Source organism: Passer domesticus, chromosome 4, assembly GCF_036417665.1.
Source record: "Passer domesticus isolate bPasDom1 chromosome 4, bPasDom1.hap1, whole genome shotgun sequence".
Lineage (NCBI taxonomy): Eukaryota > Metazoa > Chordata > Aves > Passeriformes > Passeridae > Passer > Passer domesticus.
In genome coordinates, this window is record NC_087477.1 from 70,853,484 (window position 1) to 70,872,739 (window position 19,256).

Below are 19,256 nucleotides of genomic sequence, written 5' to 3' on the forward strand. Positions count from 1 at the left end.
GTGAGGGTGGCTGCTCATGCTTCAGCTTCCACTAGATTTGTTTATTGGCATATGGCCTGAGCTTCTAATTCCTTAAGAGCTAATATGGTCTTTGTAGTTGGCTAGCAAATCCTGACTAGAAAACTGAAAATATATTTTGCTGTTGGACCAAATGTCTTAGCACAGGTTCATTGTTGATCCAGTGTACACACACCACCAACTGATCTAAGGAGCCTGGCTGCTCTGAACCAGGCCCCTACATTACTTGTGTTTGCCCCAGACTGCAAATGTCTTGTGCTAAACTCAAAGCCCTTGGCCTGCCCTCAAACAGAGAAGCAGGAAAAATAGACAGGGTAGTCTGTACAGATTGTAGTGACTTCAAAAGGAAATGGTGACACTTGACATGAATATGAAATCTGACTCAGAGGAAACCAATTTAAAAAAAACCCAACAACCAACCCCCCACCTTACAAAAACCTCAAAGCACCTTAAATGTTGCTATCTTAAGAGTTGTTAGGTCAAGCCCTGTCCAAACATAACTCCTCAAGCCCCCTTGTTAGAGGCTTCTGCTTTGAACATGAACATGCTTTTGAGCTCCTCCTGGCACTTACTGGAAGGCTGGCTTCACTTCACCGTGACAGGCAGTTTGCCTGCTTTACAGTGAAAATGCAGCTTAATTAGGCCAGGGGTAGATTTGGAGAATTAACGTGACCAGTAATTCCTCACAAGGCTGTGATGCAGGCATTCCTCTCCCCTCCCCCTTTAACTGTGATTTAATCCTGGCTGCCTGTTCCATTTCTGCCATGCTCGCACAGCATATTGGCCTTCCAAGAAGCTGCTCTGTACAGTCAGCCAGAAATTTACCAGCAGCTGTTGTGTGGAGTATCAGCAAATCCTAAATGCAATTCTTTAATTGGCAGTTGGTAGAGGGGAAAGATAAAGGGCATCACTGATCTATTTGGAGATGGAGGTTGTTTGTTTTGTTGTGCACAATAGAATTATGGATAGATGTTCCGACACCTCTGTTCCTCTGCCAAATGCTTTTGCTCTTACCAATTAGAATTCCTCAGACTGAGGGTAGCAGCCTTAAAATCTTAATTGCATTCATATTTTTCTGAAGCAAAATACCAAAAATGTAGAATCCTTCAACCTGGAACTGATTTTTTTTTTTTTTTTTTTTTTTTTTTTTTTTTTTTTTTTGAGGTACATTTCTAAGCAGAGTATGTCTGCAGATAGTGTTTCATGGTTGTTGCACTAGAAAGGATTTGCTGATAAAAACTTCCCTACAGTAAATTTAGCTGTGCCTATCTCTGTGATGAAAGTATACAAAGAAGAAAAAGGTGCCTTCAGTGAGCCTGGGGGCAGAATTATACAGTTAACTGGCTGGGCTGAGAACCAAGTCACAAGTTCACATACATACAGCAGATGTTTGTTCTGGAGGTGCAGACCTTCCCAGAGACTTGGGAATGAAGTTAAGCAGGGAATAGAATATCTCAGGTTGGAAGGGACCCATAACAGTCATCAGACTGCAATGAATAAATGTGTGTGTTTTGCATACTAAAGGCAGTTTGTTTGAAATACCAATATTTTTACTGACAGGAGTGAAGTCTGTTACACCAATTCATAGACATGTTGGTGGAAGGACCCTAAAGAAAGGTCCTAAGAAACTGAAAAGGATGGAGATCATGGAATCTCTTTGAGTAACCTTAAGTTCCATTTAAGTTTCTCCTAATATCCAACCTGAGACTCCAAGCTGTATTGTGTGACCATGCATTTATATTATCTGGACATTATATAAAGCAGGAGAAACAGGAGAAGGTTGAACACTATGCCCTTGGTATTATACCCCTGAAATATTTTCTCTGTTACCTGCTGGCCCCTAGCTGGATTGTTGTAAAATTGTTGACTTCTTCCAGCCCACACCTCAGCTCCTAAGGAAGGCTGTTGTGGGAAGCATTGTCTGAGGCCTGGATGTGCTGCATCACCTCCTCAGCATTGCTGTCAGCAGTGAGATGCAGAATTATCAAGTGGTCAAGTTTCATTTGCCTATGACAAGTCCGTGTTGCTTATTTCTGTGTCCTGCAAGTATTTGGGATTAAATTCCAAGGGGAAGTGTGCCTTCATCGCTCTGGAGATTGCAATGGAAGCAACAAGCCCCCGTTACTTGGGTCTTCTTTTTATTCAGTGTTGAGGTCTTTTTCCAGTGATCAGAGCCCTCTCATGATAAACATGGTTTGTTTCATGTATGATATTTTAACTGCCATAATCATGTGGGCCAACTACTTCTACAGCTCCGTGCTAGTCCCATCACCACCCTATGGACTTGAATACATCCAGTTTTTAGGTAGACTTACCCTAACATTGTTTCCTCCTGATGGTTGTGCCTCTCCAGAGCACACTGGCACATGCGGAGGTGCGGGAGCAGGCCTGTCTGTGAAAACCAAAGTCAGAAACTGTTGAGTACTTGAGCTTAGTTTCTATCACCTTGTGCCAGTTTATTTACCTCATTTAAGAACAGACCTCCATTTTTCCTTGAAAAATTCAAGCAAAAAAGCTGTACTGCATATGTTCTAAATATCTACAGCACTGCTGTGTTTCTCTGTTAAAAAAACAGAGACAGCAGAAGAAACTTTATTTTCTCGCCTTGCTGCTTGAGACCTGCAGAAAGTACACCAGGTCTGAGGAATAAACCTCACTTTAAAATCATTCTGATTGTTATTTCTGAAATGCTCAGTCCTGGAGCTGTAATAACAGTTACATCCCGATGAGAAGAGCTTCATAGATGGGTGTATCTTTTTGAAATTCTACAGATCATGGTTTATTAGCTCTCTGAGCCAACCTGAGAGAAGCTCAATCTAGAAGCCAGGCTTAGCTGATCCCTTTTCCCACTCTAGGTTAGCTGGCAGCTGAGTGTACTGCCTATGGAACTGGGAGCAGTGGGGCTGCTGGCCCAGACCAGCCAGCCTGTTCTGTGAGCAGTCAGCCTGTGCCCACCCCTGAGTTAGATCAGTCAGTTCTGATTTCCTGCAGAGAAACATAGAAGTTTGAAGTCCAATTTACCCCTGACACCAAAAGAGGCTTCTATGATACCCAGAATTGCTTGACATTCCCAATTGCCTGGTCTGTGTGACTGCCAGCAAATCTGTCCCACATGAGCAAGGGAGTCACCTGTATTTAGCAACCCCTGAAAACACGCTTATCAACACCATTAGGCTGCACTGTCAGATGATCTGACTACCTGAGAGTCATAAACACTCGGTGTTTGGCTGTTGATTTGCTTTACTCTATAAAGCTTGCAGGCAGGAAGGGAGAATCTTCTCAGGGCAGCCAGGTGTGAATATTAAAGCCAAATAAGTATTGATAAATGTCTATGCCAGGATTCTCATGCTCTGCAGGCAGGTCAGATTTCTGGATCTGTTTGTTTCCTGGACCCTGTTGCCTGTGTGCAGCCTGCAGGCTGTGCATAACTTGTACAGAACACAGGGGCTTGCCCCATGTGTTGTCTTTGAAGGCTCTTCGTATGCCCTCTGACCTGCAGGGAAGCAGCACTGGCTTACTGCTGATCTCCTCAAGGTTCTCAGTATCATTCTTAGTGCAGGGACTCCAGAGGTGCCCATTGCACCCAGGTACAGCCCCACAAGGCAGGGGCAGTAGATCCAGGAACGGGGAACTGTGGGGAAAAAGCTGCAGCCAAGGAAGTTAAAGCATAAGGTATTTAGACACAGTCTTTCTACAGATTTCCCAACAGCATTTATTTGGAGGCGAAAAAGAGTCCTTTCTGCTGAGTATTTTTGATGATCTTCATGGACAATCCATTTCCAAGCAGTTAAAACCCAAATCTTTAATGTACGCTGCAGACAAAGCTGTGCCTCAGTTTATGCACTATATTAAAATTAAAAGGGAAATGTTAGGTAAGGAAGGAGCTGAGAACACATCTAATCAGATCATAGATGTACATATTTGGTACTTTTTAGACTTAGACATTAAAAATGAAAATAGAATGAGAGAATATAGCTGGAATTTCTGAGTTCAGAGGGACCCACAAGGATCATCAAAGTCCAGCTCCCGGCCCTGCACAGGACAGCCCCAAGAATCACACCACGTGCCTATAAATTATGGGTAAGTACCAGCTGCATCTTCACAACCAGTAATTATCACATTCTAGGACACAATTTAGCCACCGGGACTGCCCTGTGCAAAGGGGAATGATACTTATTGGTAGTGAAAATCATCCGGGGTTAAAGAGCGGTGTTAGAGCTCCGCGGCGAGCGCCTGTGCCGGGCTGCCGGCGGTGCGGGCGGGAGCGGCTCGGGGCAGCGCTCCGGCACCAGGGGGCACGGCAGCGCTGCTGGCCGCATCTCCGCTCCCTTTCCCGCTGCTGTCCGCCCAGAGCGACACTTCCAGGCTGTTTCTGCTTCGGGAGTGGTTTAGCTGTCGCTGCGTGGGACAGGGAAGAAGAGCAGCCACAGCCGGGCAGCCCTGCCGGCTTGTCGGTGTGGTCCCCACGCGGCACCAGCCCTGCGGAAAGCTGTCTCAAGGGGAACAGGGCTGTTTGGCAAAGGTTTTACATCGTCCACAATGATTAACACAGTTCTTTATTATTTGCTACATAGAAAAGGGTCGCTGAGAGGGGTAGAACTTAAGCAGGCAAAAAGAATCATAAAATCCTAGAATGGTTTTGGTTGGAAGGGACTTAAAAAATCACCCTCGCTGTGGACAGGGACACCTTCTGTTAGACCACTTTGAAATAAATAGATGAAAAGGTAAGCAGTGTCAAATATGCATGAATTAGTGTTTACTATATTTATATGCCTGTGTTTAAGGGCAATTTTATGACAGTATTTCCTTACAAGAGCAGAGAAAATGATGTCTGGTCTAACTTGAATCAAAAACAAGTTGATGGGTCCTCAATCTGCAAGGCAGGACAGAGGACCTGGTGGAAAAAGGTGTGTGCACTGGAAGTTTGGCACTTGTAAAAGTGATCACTGTAGGAGCTGAACAGTGCTAAGAGAATAATTTTGATGCTTGATCAGTTAGAAAAACTTCACAGCTGAAAAGAGTTGAGGTTTCTATAATGGTTTTGATACTGTAACAAAATATGAACAAATGAGCCTTTGTCAGGTGACCAGATCATCTAGGACTTAACCAACAAGTTAAATCAACTCCCCTTTATTGTGGTCAGCACAACTTGATTTATTAATGTCTAGGTTAACAAAGTGATTGACAGCAGCTTATAGCAAGGCAGCAAAATCAATTGTACAAAGATCTGGAACTGGAGCTTTGCTGACTCTATTCTGATAACATTGAATGCACAGAAAACGTCACAGCTGGACTGTGCAAGGGTCAGTGGCCAGCTGAGCCAATAAAGGACTCATATGAAGGGAAGGCTTTCAAGGTGGGTGGATTACACTGCTTGGCAGGGGAGTGCTGCTGGGTTTTGCAGCAGCCTAGTGCATCTGACAGGTTTGAGCAGCTGCAGAGCCAGTCCTGCACTGGCAGTGTGGGCAGGGTCTCAAGGGCTGTGAGGGATGTGCCATCAGCAGATTGCTTGAGGGGCACAGGGATACCCAAAAGACAATGCCTGACATGAATTAGGTCTCCCAGCAGCATAGCTGCTCCAGGCTCCTTGGTGATGCAGCTGTGCCTGAGGGTACATACACAGCAGTCGTCCTTGGTCATAATAATAATGTCATTTCATCCTCTCACATGAGCATTTCTGGCAGTGGAAAGAGGCTCACCACTATTGATGATTCCAGTCACCATCTCTCCGGTCATTTTCTGAAGAGGGATCTGGATAGGCTGGATCAATGGACCAAGACCAATGGTAAGAAATTCAACAAGACCAAATGCCGGGCCCTGCCCTCTGCTCACACCAACCCCAGGCAGTGCTACAGGCTGAGGGCAGAGTGGCTGGAAAGTTGGCCTGTGGAAAAGGACCTGGGAATGCTGTTTGACAGCAGCTGAACATGAGCCAGAGTGTGCCCAGGTGGCCAGAAGGCCAATGGCATCTGGCTTGCATCAGAATATCACAGCCAGCAAGAGCAGGACAGTGACTCTCCCCCTGTACCCAGCACTGGTGAGGCCACACCTTGAGTTCTGTGACCCATTCTAGACTCTGCAGTTTGAGGTGCTGGAGTGAGTCCAGAGAAGGGCAACAAAGCTGATGAAGGGTCTGGAGTACAAGTCTGATGAAGAGAAGCTGAGGGAGCTAGGGGTGTTTAGGAAAAAAGGAGGCTCAGGGGTAACCTTATCACTCTGGAACTGGTTAAGGAATATCAAGAAAGAAATTAAGCCAAGGCTCACACTAGGTACAAAGTAATTCAGCTGAATTGGGTTGTCTTGTTAGGCCCAAGGGAGCACAGCTGGACATGGCACTGTGCTGGGCTATGTGGCTGCTTGAGCTGTGTGCCTGGTGTGAAGCAGGCTCGGTGTCACAGCAGCTGGACGGACAGCAAGGACAAAGTTGCCAAGTGGCCCTACTTGTCCCCTGACACCTGGTCCCTGGAGAACACTGGTGGGATGGGAAACTGTGCCTGCCCTCACCAGAGCTGGGCACACTCAGGGAGGCACTGGGATAGCTGGAGGTGGGTGCACGGCTTGGGGGTCCCATAGGGAGAGTAGCAGGGTCTGCGCGGAGTTTTTCTGGGGACAGAGACAGACAGTTTTCCCATGCATACGGAGGAGACTGCATAGAGATGGCTGGATTTTTTCAGAGATGTTTTTTCATTCCACCTTTTCCAGAAGATGAGCATTTCTTCATTTGAAAGTTCATAGTTCAGATCTGTGTTATAATCTAGAGTCAAAGCTCTTTCCATGAGCAAGAAATGTGCATTTTAAGGAAGAAGCATAGGCAGTTGCATTTTTCAATTATGTTCTTGTCACAGTAACTGGGATTGGGTACAGGTTTTGTATGATCTGTTCTGTATATCTTACCTGGCACTTCTGTTAAAAAATTATTAGGAGCTTGGGGGACACCTGTATCATCATCTGCTATCAACTTCTACTATTTCAGCTGTTAAGAAATTAAAGAAGTTAACCTCATCTCAGCTGTGGTCCACCTGCAGAGAACAGATATTGTGGCACACCCATATGGATAAGTGACTAAAAGAGCATTTTTAATAGCATGTAGTAGAAAACATCTAGCTGAGCCAGCCAGACAACTCTGTCCTCTCTGAGAAGTTGCTAAATTTCATTTGATAAGGCTTCCAATGCATGCAAGTATAAAAAAAATCTGCTACTTTTTGCCAGACTCCAGCCCTATCAAAGCTTCTGAAGATCTTTTTTTTGTATTTTTGAAGAGGACCTCCCTAAGATCAGCCCTCCAGACCAAAGGAAAATCAAGCCTGTTTCTATAAGCATTGGAGCTAGACACGTGTTTTGTTCCTTGTTTGGATCAGGTGTATGGCTGGGTGTCCATGTGTCTGCTCTCCCATCCCTGTGCTCCACTGAGAGAAGATCTCACCCATCACCACTCACTAGCTCCAGTGTGATGGTGCTGGTTCCCAGAGGCTCTTAGAGTGTTGCCACCAAATCCTGCTAGACCTTTGGGAATGATGTTCTGAGACAGAAGCTACTTAATTCAAAATCTTTAGGTAATTCCATCTCTTCCTGTTCCCTTGGAGTAGGTTCTGAACGACCTGATCAATGCACTCTCTTCCATAAGATAACAGATGGTCAGCAGAGACCACCCCATTTCTGCTCTGAAGTTGCCTGGCTTATGAAAGGAAAGCTTGAAATAAAATACATCCTGTGCTCTTGCTGGTGGTTTTTCCCAGATCCACAGAGAGTTTACTGGAATGCAGCATCCACCAGCACTGTGAGCCAGATATCCCATTTATGGGCTTTTATCCCTTTTATTGATGTCTCTTCCTTGTACCTGGTGATATGTAGAAATGTAAGACTGGCTTTGAGTGGTTATTTACAGAAATGTGAGTCGCTTTCCCAGGTATTTTTGTTTTCAAGCCTCTCTATCACCTTGGCATGAAGCTATTAAAAGTATTAACCTCTGGAACACCTTCATTGCAATTGAATCAGCAATGGGGTAACACCAGGTTTTAGGAAGGAAGAGTGCCAATCACTTATAAAAACTGATTCAAGTCCTGCCAAGTATTTTAAACCTTCTGGATATTTTTGAAGAAGAGGGAAGCTGTTTGGGTAATGTAAACTGAATGTCAAAGATAACATCTTCTATGAGGGGTTTTCTAAATGGTGCCAGGTTCTGATAAATGTAATAGATACTATTTTTTAATATTAATGTATCTGTCTGTTTTGGCATTGTGTTGTGAAGTTCACTTTAAATCATTAAGCTTTACATTATTAAATTATGATGGCACCATAAAAATGCTATACTTTGAAGAGGGATTAATATATAAATCATAATAGTCCTGATTCAATTCACAGTGGTTTGATTTCTCCATGGAACCTACAATCTTAAAGAGGTAGGCTGTTAAAGAGATCAACTCATTTATATTTTGGGTGCTCTTTTAGGTCCAAGTCAATTAGCTTAAAATTCTTCAACCATAAAATCCTTGTTTGCCATCTAGGCAAGTCCTGTAATAACCACACTGTACTTACTGGTATGTAGATTGGAACTGAATTATTTTAAAACTGTAATTCTCTACCTTAAAATCTTCTTCCTGTATTTTTTAGATGAGTGTGTCCTTTATTGGCCAATACATGATATATCAAATACTTCCATCCTGCATTTTCATGACCAGCAGTATGCTAGTGCAGTGCAGTGTGTGTTATTGAAGGTATGTAGAACTTGTTTGCACTATTTATTTGTCATTTAACTCCTCCTTTTGCTCAATTATTTGTCTTGTTTATTATTAGTACTTGCCCTTTCAAAGAAGAAAGAGAGCTCAAATGATCACCAGCAACCACATCATGAGTATTTTGGGAAGATTGCCCTTTAGAGATGTGCAGACAGTGTGCCCCCCTCCCATTCACAGCACAAAAGGTCTCACTTCAAATGGTTTTGGTAGAAGAGGAGCCTCCACTCACTCAACACTGATGGATGTCTCTGCTGAGTCACACGCCTGCCTCACGAGCACGGCAGGACTGGTACTCTGCCAGTATGGTACCGTGCCAAAATTGTGTCCTGTGTGGTGTAAGTGGCCATTCATCAAGTGCAACTGACGACATCCTGATGATTGAGTCAGGTTTATTTGATTTTTGAAGAGACCTTTTCATTTACATGCTGTAAGTGGAACAATCTCCTGCTTGCTATGATCACAGTTTCCCTGTTTCTTTTGCAGCACATACCAATATAATAACCTAAAGTAACACCTACATTACAACCATTGCTGCATGCCAGTAGATTTTACAGGAATATTTGACATGATTGCATGTTCCTGTTACCTTATTTAACACAGTGCTCTCTTAGTACTTTTTTTTTTTCTCGTAAATTGTGTCATTTCTTTTCTTAGGCAAGAAAAGGCTTTCCCTGTCACTTATTACCTGAGAAGATGGTAATGTATCATGCAAAAAAAATTGCTAAAGGAAACAATTCAGGCCACTTTTCTGTGGGCTGTAATTGGCTACCCAGTGCCCCCTGGTGAGACACCTCCCTACGCAGCATATCTCACCCAAGTTAAGGTCACAAGAAACTATTAGATCACCAAATTTGGCCTGATACATATCAAAGGCATTTAAGTTTCACCCAGGAATGTCTTTCTCATTACATATTAAGTTTTCAGGTGATAAAACTACACCATTGTCTAGTGCTTGGGGGCTGCTGAGGTCACTTAATTTGTTCAGCCTGGAGAAGAGGGGACTGAGGAGAAAACTTCACTGCAGTTACAACTTCCTTGTGAGGGGAAGAGGGGAGGCAGACGCTGATCTCTTCTCTGTGGTGATACTGACAGGATCCAAAGGATTGGCTTGAAATTGTGTCAGGGGAGGTTTAGGTTGTATATCAGGAAAAGGTTCTTCACCCAGAGGGTGGTTGGGCACTGGAACAGCTCCCCAGGGAAAAGGTCACAGCAGCAAGCCTGGCAGAGTTCAAGGACAGTGCTCTCAGACACATGGTGTGACTTCTGGGGTGATTCTGTGCAGGGTCAGGAGTGGGACTTGATCCTTTTGGGACCCTTCAAATTCAGAATATTCTCTCTATGGTTTAACAAGATCCCTCCCTGTGCCCCAGCAGAAATATTTCTTGTTCCCACCAGGACCAAGAAACCTGGAAGCCAAGGACCCCATGGCTGCATACAGACTGCACAATCAAGCAGAGCCAGCTACACACTGCAAGATAAAGCATGGTTAATGTGAACAGCTTGCTCACGTCCACAACACATGCTGCTTGGATTTGTACCTCTCCTGAGCATTACACTTTCTGATGAGTTCAACAAGTCTGAAGTTATACAAGTGCTGTGTTGCAACCCATCAGGGGCATAGTTTGATAACATGACATGACCTGGGTGTGTTGCATACCTTGAGAAATTGCCTGTGGGTACAAAGTCTGCTGGGATAACATTGGAGGATTGTGTGGGGTGGAGGAGCCAAACTGACACAGTTTTGTCCATAATGCCTATTGTGACTGCTCCTTGCAGTCTGCTGTCTCCTGGACTGGCCCATTGTCATCTCACAGTGGGCTAACTGGGACAGGTCAACAACATGTCACATACTGACAGCTGCTACAGTGTTGTGCCACCTGAGGGCTGATTTTACCTAAGACCTGAAGGTTACTGCATCTCCCTGTTATTTACCAGAATTGCCATATCTTGTAGCTGTGTCGTGCAACCTTTCTGACTGATATAGGCAGAAAGTGATTCCAGCTTAGAATTTACATCAGTACAGAAATGGCACCTAGAGTCCCAGACAGTTAAAAGATCTGGCTTGTTTTTTCACCCAGAACTCACAAACCCATGTAGAAGTCACATGCCTTCCTGGCAGACACATATGCAAAGCTTTTTGTTGACTATAGATGAATTTTCTTTGAACATCCATAATGAAAAATTGTTGATGATAGAATAATTCTGTCTTTTCCTCTTGAAAACATCAACACTGAATGAAGGATGAACCTACTTTTACATCACAGAACATTCCTTGATTTTGTAACAAACTGCCAGACAAGGAAATGGCTGGATGTAGAATTCCCAAGAGTGTCATAAAAAGCTGATTTCAGTAGGGTTATGCTGACATAAATACTGAAACAACATGGTCATTGATCAAGCAAAAATAGAAAGGCAATATTTTACTTGTTTTGATTACTGCTTTTTTCATAGTAACTTCATCACAGCCACTAAAACTATTTGAATTTTAAAATTTATAATTCTCTTTTAATATATATAATAACTTTAGAGAATCATAGAGTGGTTGATGTTGGAAGGGACCTCTGGAGATCTGCTTGTCTACACCCCAGACTCAAGCGTGGCCTCCTACAACCAATTGCCCAGGACTGTGAATAGATCACGTCTAGACATAATTACAGCAACACAGATATTTCCTTCTGATGCTCATGCATGACTTTTTATTCTAATTTCATCATTGGCTCTTTGAAAAGCAAACTTATGCTTTTCGTCATCCCCAGATGAACTCTTTGAGTGTCTATGAGGAAGTCTAATAATTTCAGCAGCGCTGACCTTGGGAATCTGGGTACTCCAAGATTACATGTTAGAGATCCCAAAGAGATTATTGACCCATTTTGGACTATTATTTCCTTTTTAAAGTTATGTTCATGAAAATATTTTCAATTCATTTTTTTGTAAAAGCAATTTTGGAAATATGGACTAAGACTCTCATGGTCTAGATTGGTTTTCCTGAATCTACCAATTTCTTTAAAGAGCTATTCACTGACTGTGAACTGCTTTTGGGAGTCTTAGCAGTATAGCCCACCATACTGTTTGTTCTTTTTTTTATGATAGTTTTTAAAGATTACTATACTTTTCCAATGAGTCCAAAATTCCCCATTTTTTACTTAGTTCCAGTTTGATTCATGACTGCACTCAACATAAAATATCTGTGACCAAATGAAAACCATGAACAAGCAGGAACTCAATAGAATTTAATCTTTAAGTAAGTAATTGGGGTACTGCCTGAGAACATATTATTCATTAAAAAGGGAAGGATTTTTTCTTTTAAAAGCCTTGCTGCTGCATACAACAGCTTTCTCTCACCTCACTGTGCTATACAGTTCTGCTGCAGATTTCAATCCAGTTTGCCATGTCTTAGATTCTCAAATATTTCTCACAATTCACCTTGAATATTGAACTTGAGAAAGGACTTAAATATTACAATCCTTTCCCAACAGAATCAGAGCATGATCTTCCTTCTGCAGCCTGGTGGCCCAGCTGGACAGGACAGCTCACTGGTCCCTGATGCTCCATTCACTGCACAAGGGATCAGCCTGTCTTCCTAACAAGTCCAGGTACTCTATAGTTTAGCACAGTTTTAAAAATCTATTTGGAGTCCTGCTGTCACTGCTGTGAACACAGCTTAATAAAAGCAATAATCTGGATATTACAAGAAATAACATCATAAAATGTATCTCTGGAGCAAACCAGGTTCCTTGTCCAAGTGTGCACCTTGTTTTTCAGCTGCTTCAAAAACAAAAGAGCAGAGCACAGCTTTGAGGTCTTACCTGTGAACAAGCAGCAACATAAATCTGATGTGAAGGAAAGCTGCAGCATGTTTGTGCAACCATGGCAGAGCAAGGTTAAGACAAGTATTGAGGCAAAATATGTGTTGGCAATGCCAAGGCAGGTTATAGGTTAGAAAGGGTCATTGATTTTGCAACAAAAGTACTCTTTGCATGTAGGTCACATGTTAGCCTCAACCCATCAGACACCTGATTCAGTATTGTGGCTTTCCTCATAACAGTAGTGAACTCTTAAACTGAAAATGTAAGAGTAAGAGTTACAGTTATAAAATACTTTATACAGTTATAAAAAGACTTTCCATCAGTAAGCAAGAAGTAGGACTCTTGTACATTTCTTAGTAAATTAATGCATTATCACATTTTTCCTTGTTGCTGAGTTCCACCCAAGATTGTCCCTAGTAAGCTACATGACAAGATGCAAAGGTTTGGAACAAGCCACTTCACTGTGCACATGAATTACATCCACTGCAGAGTATTTGATTCAACAGCTTAGCTGTTGCTAGATAATGCTGAGACCATATCCTAGGGATGACTAAAGCATATCTACTCCATTTTCTGTTTTCCTTTTAAAACAAAAATCAGCACAAATCATCACAAATACTAAGCCTTTTGAGACAGAAGGGCAAACACCAAGGATTTTTAACTTTTGGTCCTAATCCTAATTAGAAACCTCACTGGTAATGTTTTCATCATTGTTTATACGATCCTGAATTTAATAGGTTCCACTTAACTGGCTTTAACAAAGAACCAGATAAAGAAAGCTCCAAATTGGCAATTTGTTGAGTTCTTTCCCCACCACTTCTTAAACTGAGCTGAAAAATTGCATTTTGCTTGAAATGTGAGAAAAGATGCAGAAGACATTATGTAACATATGCCAGTACAATATCCATTGGTTTCAATAGGCCCAGGACTCATATGTGGTCTGATTTTTGTTCATAGATATTTCATTATTCATCATAAATCATAGACTCACAAACCCAAGGCCCTGCTGTTTTCAATGTTCACTTTCTGTCTCTCTCCAGAGCTGCACTTCATAATTATATGTAAGATACAAATCTCCTTAAAAGAGAACTCAGTGTCCTGTGACTCAGTTGTAAGACACAGATGGGGCCATGTTTACAGCCAGGTACAGTATATCTAACAAATTTCACAAATGCATTCAAGGTAGAAAAAGGCCTCCACCTCCAGTTGTTTTGGAGCCTGTGTGTAACAAAAAAAATGCTGTACTGCTTGTGCCTTGATGCAGATCTGCCCAGAGCATTGCAATGCCAAACGTGGACAGCTGAGCTGCCTCAGGTGCCAAAAGCAAAAAGGCCATGATGGCTCAGTGCTGCCCTAAGGTGGAGAAGCAGGCTGAAAGTAAGTCACTGCTTTGTGTGACAGGAGCACCCAGGAGATATCAGTGCCACACAGCAATTGCAACAATTTTGTCTTGTAAAAAAGAAAGTTGTATCAAACTTCAGGGTTGTCCTGTGCAGGGGCAGGAGCTGGACTTGATATTTCTGGGTCACTTCCAAATCAGGATATTCTATGATTCTGTGATGGTCCACAAAAAGCCTGTTCTAAAGGGTAAATTGGAAATGTAAAATACATAAAAAACCCTCATTTTCTAGAAAATTGTTCCAATTAAGGAACAAGAGACATAAAACCCAGTTCAGCCTTTAAGCTGCCGAATGCTATGAGATGGGTATTTCCTTGCAGAGCTGAGTCTTAGGGAACTTGGAGAACAGTCAGGAAAACCCACCAGAGAGTATTTGGTTTAATCCTTACTAATGAATCGACAAGGGTTTCGCTAGAAGACTGTATGTGGATTATTTTATTCCCAGCTCCACTATCCATGCTTTCAGATCAGCAACACTCACTTTTTGAGGTCCTGTGATTAAATGTGACCTGCCAGTTCTGTGGAAATTTCCTACTCTTGTTACTGCTCAGCCTCTTTGATGCTGTGTCTGTCACAACAGCCACTTGGTGCACTTAGAGAGACAGTACTCCTCGTCTTGACAGAGTATGTAGACAGCCCTACACCAACATGTTATTATGTTGAAATTTGTCCTCTTTTAACCTTACTGTTGCTATTTCAGGAGCAATTTTCATTTATACAAATTGGACCTAGTGAAGCATGCAAATATCAACTAAATGTGAACTCATGGAAATTTCTCCTTGCTGAACAGCAGCATTTGAGCAATTAATGAGATTTGTATTTCCTGTTCATAAATAAAAAAATATCTAATTTTGTATTTTTGCATGGTCTCTTTATTGTAATTCTGTATTCTTCACTTTCATTCAAAATGTTTATCCTTATAAGACAGCATGAAGTGGACTTTAACTATAACATATACCAAATACCTGGTAAGAAAAGACTGTCTCAGACCAGATTAAGACAATGTCACTAACTTCATTTGCTTCCAGTGTTTTGTGGCATTTTTGAAATATTCTAATGGTAAAAAAGGGTAATAATTTAGACAGGAACTTGCTGCCTCTGCCCCTTGGCTGTCACAGCCATTTTGGTATCAGCAGATTTCTCTTTAACAAGAGAAGAGAATGAAATGAGATCTGTTTGCTGGTAGGATTAGAATTCATAGATCAAAGCCACTCAGAGAATTTTGACATCATGCTATACAGCCACAAGAGATTCACAGTTGTATAAGGTAAAATAAAGCTCTTCCCCAGGCAGTTGTTTCCTGAAATGAATATGTAGTCTTTGTATTACTCCTTGGAAAAAGGATTTGGTACTTTGTCTTTCCTTAATGTTTGTATTTGCTATTTGTGTCATTTACTCTGTGTAAGAAGAAGGAAATTCAAGACATGTAATGTGATGGAAATGCCCCAAGGAAAGTAGCAGATATGGATGCAGACCTGAGTCACAGAATAGGTAAGGTTGGAAGGGACCACTGGTCCAACATCTGTGCTTAAGAAGAGGGGATTTTGCTCAGAATTGTGTCCAGACAGCTTTTTAACATCTCCAGGGAAGAGACTCCACAATCACTCTGGGCAGCCTGTTCCTGTGCTCAGCTGCCCTCTAGTAAAGAAGTTCTTCCTCATTTTCTGGTGTTCAGAGCCTCCTTCTACCTGTTCACCACAGGTATCTGTTACCCCCCTATTAACCCCCAAAAGTATGGCTTATTTTAATTTCCTGTATTACTTCATTTGTTTGGTAGTATTTGGAGGAACACTCTGATTTTCTTTAAATTGAAAATTTCTGAAAATATGTTCATTTGGACTAAACTTTCATTGAGAACCAGGAGAAAATTGGGAAGGTAACCCTCTCTGCCTTGCTCGCATAGGACAGACCACAACACAGCCACTGGAGTGCTCTTTAGGATATCAGAAACTACTGAAGAGGTTTCTTGTTAGTATAAGAAGGGCAGGAGATAAGAAGATATAATAATGGAGTGAATTTCACTTCAGGGAGAAATTGTATGGCCAAGGCCTGTTCAAAGCTGTAATCTCTTAACCTGGGCTTTCTTCCAAAAACATTGCAGTAAAGCATTCTTAACATTATCATTCTGACTAATAGACCTAGCAGCTGAAACAGAGGATGAAGAATTTTGCTATTAATGCTGATAAACTTTTACACTTGATCCTATTTGTTCTGTGTCAGGCCTATGAGCCCTTTGCTGACTGCAGCGTCTCTGAAAGTGTATTTTTAATGCAGACAGAGTAAAAGGCAGTGCTCCCTTTTTTTATTAAACAATTTATTTGGTAGTTTATTGCTACAAATCTTCAGGAATACACTTGAACATTGAAACCTATTAAAACCTGAACAAGTATCAATGTGAGTGTTTTCCCTCCTATTTACAGTATAGTTTCTGCCCTAGAAACTCTATAAGGAGTTACTCTACAACTAAGAAGCACTTAATTTTATATATATTCTTTTAAGGTGGACTGTGAGAATTCACACAGCATTATTTTGTTCACACAGTGTTAAATGATCACGTTTCTGAACCTGCTTTTAAAAGATTGTGATCTGACTCGATGACAGTTCTTCACCAAAAGTCCCTGGGTCTGCATGCAGTAAAAAGTGACAGAAATGGCAACTCCATTCTCCAGTGCTAGTTCTTGTGCTGTGGCCACTTCCATTAGCTGGGAGCTGAATATGCTAGGAAAAATTTTTTGCATTCCCTTGCCTAGAAGTTGGATTTGAGGAAAAAGAAGAGCAGCTCTTAGGAAGGATATTCCTATCCTGAGCTTGAACATTGAGCCAGGCAAAGCATCTCACAGGTGCTGCTGTCTTGGCCCCTAGAGCAGTCTAGTGTTGCCATCAGGTTTGCAGTAATATCTGTTTACATTTATACTTTCCCTTGAGTTGTCCTTCAGACCCAAGGCCCATAAAAGCCCCATTCAGTGATACTACCTCAATTATAGTGAAACAGTACTCCTACTACAGGAAAAAAATTATTGACAATTATACCATGACAAAAAAAGTACCTGAATTGTCAGAAGTCAGCATAAATCAGGAAAAAAATTATTTTTCCCTTTGGAAGAGGCCTTAGTGCAATAGATCAAGATAGGGACAAAGAAAATAGATGTTAACAAAGAAAAGAGTATATCTTGCAGAGGAAGAATTTGCTGAGAGAGAATAAAAATAATAAAGAGGGCTTGGTTCTCAGCCAGACAAAAGTTCAGCTGAGAATTAAGCTGCGCTTACAGCAACATGATAAAGGGGTGGGGCCTGGGGCCTGGCTTTTCTGGACTTCTAAAAATGAATCAGATGTGAAGGGTGAACTGAAAGATCATTGTATTTTGGAAAGGGGACCATTTCTAAATGATCTTTACTTTCATGTTCCTATCCTAGAATTAAAAAATAGAATATTAAAAACTCCATCCAAAGATTGTTCATCTGCTGGTTTACATCAGTCATCTCTGAACCCAAGACCATCAGTAAATGAGAAGATTTAAATTTTAAAGAGGACTGTGCTGGTTTGAGGGATTATTGCTAGACCTCAGGATGGATAATTGGCTCAAGAACTCTTGTGTCTGAGGTGGAAACTGGAGACAGAATTATTATTTGGCAAAACAAATGCTCACAGCCTGGGAGCTGTGATATAAAAATGTATAAAATGCATATATACATATATACAATACATGCATATATATGCAATACAATATAATACAATGCATATATACAATATACATATATAATGTAATATATAAGTGAATTACATACTTTAATATTGATCGGTCTTGCAACACATGATTACAATTATATATTAATACATGTAATTTTTTGTCATATACAAAACATAAGAATATATTAAGCCATAGAAAATTATAAGTCTAGAGTCTTTACAAAATCTAGATGGAAAATGTATTATTCATTATTTAGTATGAATAATACTAAATAATGTGATTAATAATAATTTGGTATAATATGATTACTAATAAATTAGTATAAATAATACTAGATGATAACTGTGGCCTCCATGAAGTTCCAGTCCCAAAACACTCTCAGACAAAGTCCTGGTATCTCCCGCCAAAGCTGAAGATCTGTGCTTAGTTTCAGTCTGGAAATAGGAGATGAAGTTTGGTTGCAATCTGCATTTGTTATCTCATGGAAAAGTACAAATGAGGAATCGCTTTTTATGAAGTAGAAACTCCCGTGTAATTTGAGTGTATGGTTGTTGATGTCAAAGGGAAGAATTTCATATAAAAGAAAGTCATGACACTGCAAGCAAAGTTTATGGTTTTATTATCTATAAAATGGGGCTGAAATATTTATATAAAAACAAATCAGTAACTCTTTTTGTATGTATTTCAATGTATAAATGTTTTCATTTCCTACTTTTCTCTCCTTGAAGACTATTACATGACTATTCTATTGGGCAATTTATAATATTAATTACGTTTTATGTTCTGGCAATATCTGCTGATCTCACAACAAGCAATGATCAGTCATACACCTTGTATCTTAACTTGTAATCTAGAATATTTCATCTACTAATAGCTGTGTTTGGAAAACTGTTACCAGAAGGACAATGAATAATATAGAAGTCCAGCTTTTTACAAAACAGGTGTATGTTATTCTTGTTATGCAACAGCAGCTGCAAGCCTTGACTCAAAATGGGTTGTGTTCTGCTTGCATGGTGACTATAATTCTGAATATATAATTCTGAGACATTTGATGATCAAAGGGCTGGAAAATCTGCCCTGTGAGGAAAGACTGAAGGAGTTAGGTCTTTTCTCCTGGGAAAAGAGAAGATTCAGGTAAGAGCTTCTCTACAGAATTTCAGGTTTTGAAGCATGGCTACAAAGAGGGCAGAGGCTCTCCCTTCTCAAGCAGCAACAAAGAGAAGGGACAAGGGATACCAGTTGTTCCAGGGCAGGTTTCCATATAAGAAAGAAATCTTTTATAAGGAGTACGATCAGTTATGGGAGCAACTTCCCCATGTGGTGGAGTTCCTATCATTGGAAGTTTTCAAGGTGCAAATGAACAGGAGGCTAGACAATCTCACCTGAGCTCTCTTTCTCATGAAAGGCTGTATCAGACAATCTTCTCATGTCCCTTCCAACCCAAGCTGTTCTGTGATTCTCAAAAATTTTGTAAAAAAAAAAATCCCTCCTGGTGTTCAAGAATTTAATTCTGGATGTGTTTGAAAGTTCCTGGGCATTATGGGTAAATGAAACATATCTGATTTTTATTTCCAAAGTTGTCATTCACAAAAATGTAACAGGTTAAAAG

General features: G+C 41.1%; 1 long non-coding RNA gene across 2 annotated transcripts; it reads left to right on the plus strand.

The window, feature by feature from the left end:
• Positions 1-4,575: 4,575 nt before the first annotated feature.
• LOC135299502 (uncharacterized) lies at positions 4,576-14,812 on the plus strand. Of its 2 annotated transcripts, XR_010361477.1 has the most exons (6): positions 4,576-5,803; positions 6,940-8,732; positions 8,812-10,660; positions 12,230-12,346; positions 13,600-13,703; positions 13,824-14,812. It is a non-coding gene; the product is annotated as an uncharacterized LOC135299502 (long non-coding RNA). The 2 variants fall into 2 exon arrangements; XR_010361476.1 differs by having other exon boundaries at positions 8,629-8,732; positions 12,230-14,812.
• The last annotated feature ends 4,444 nt before the right edge of the window (positions 14,813-19,256 follow it).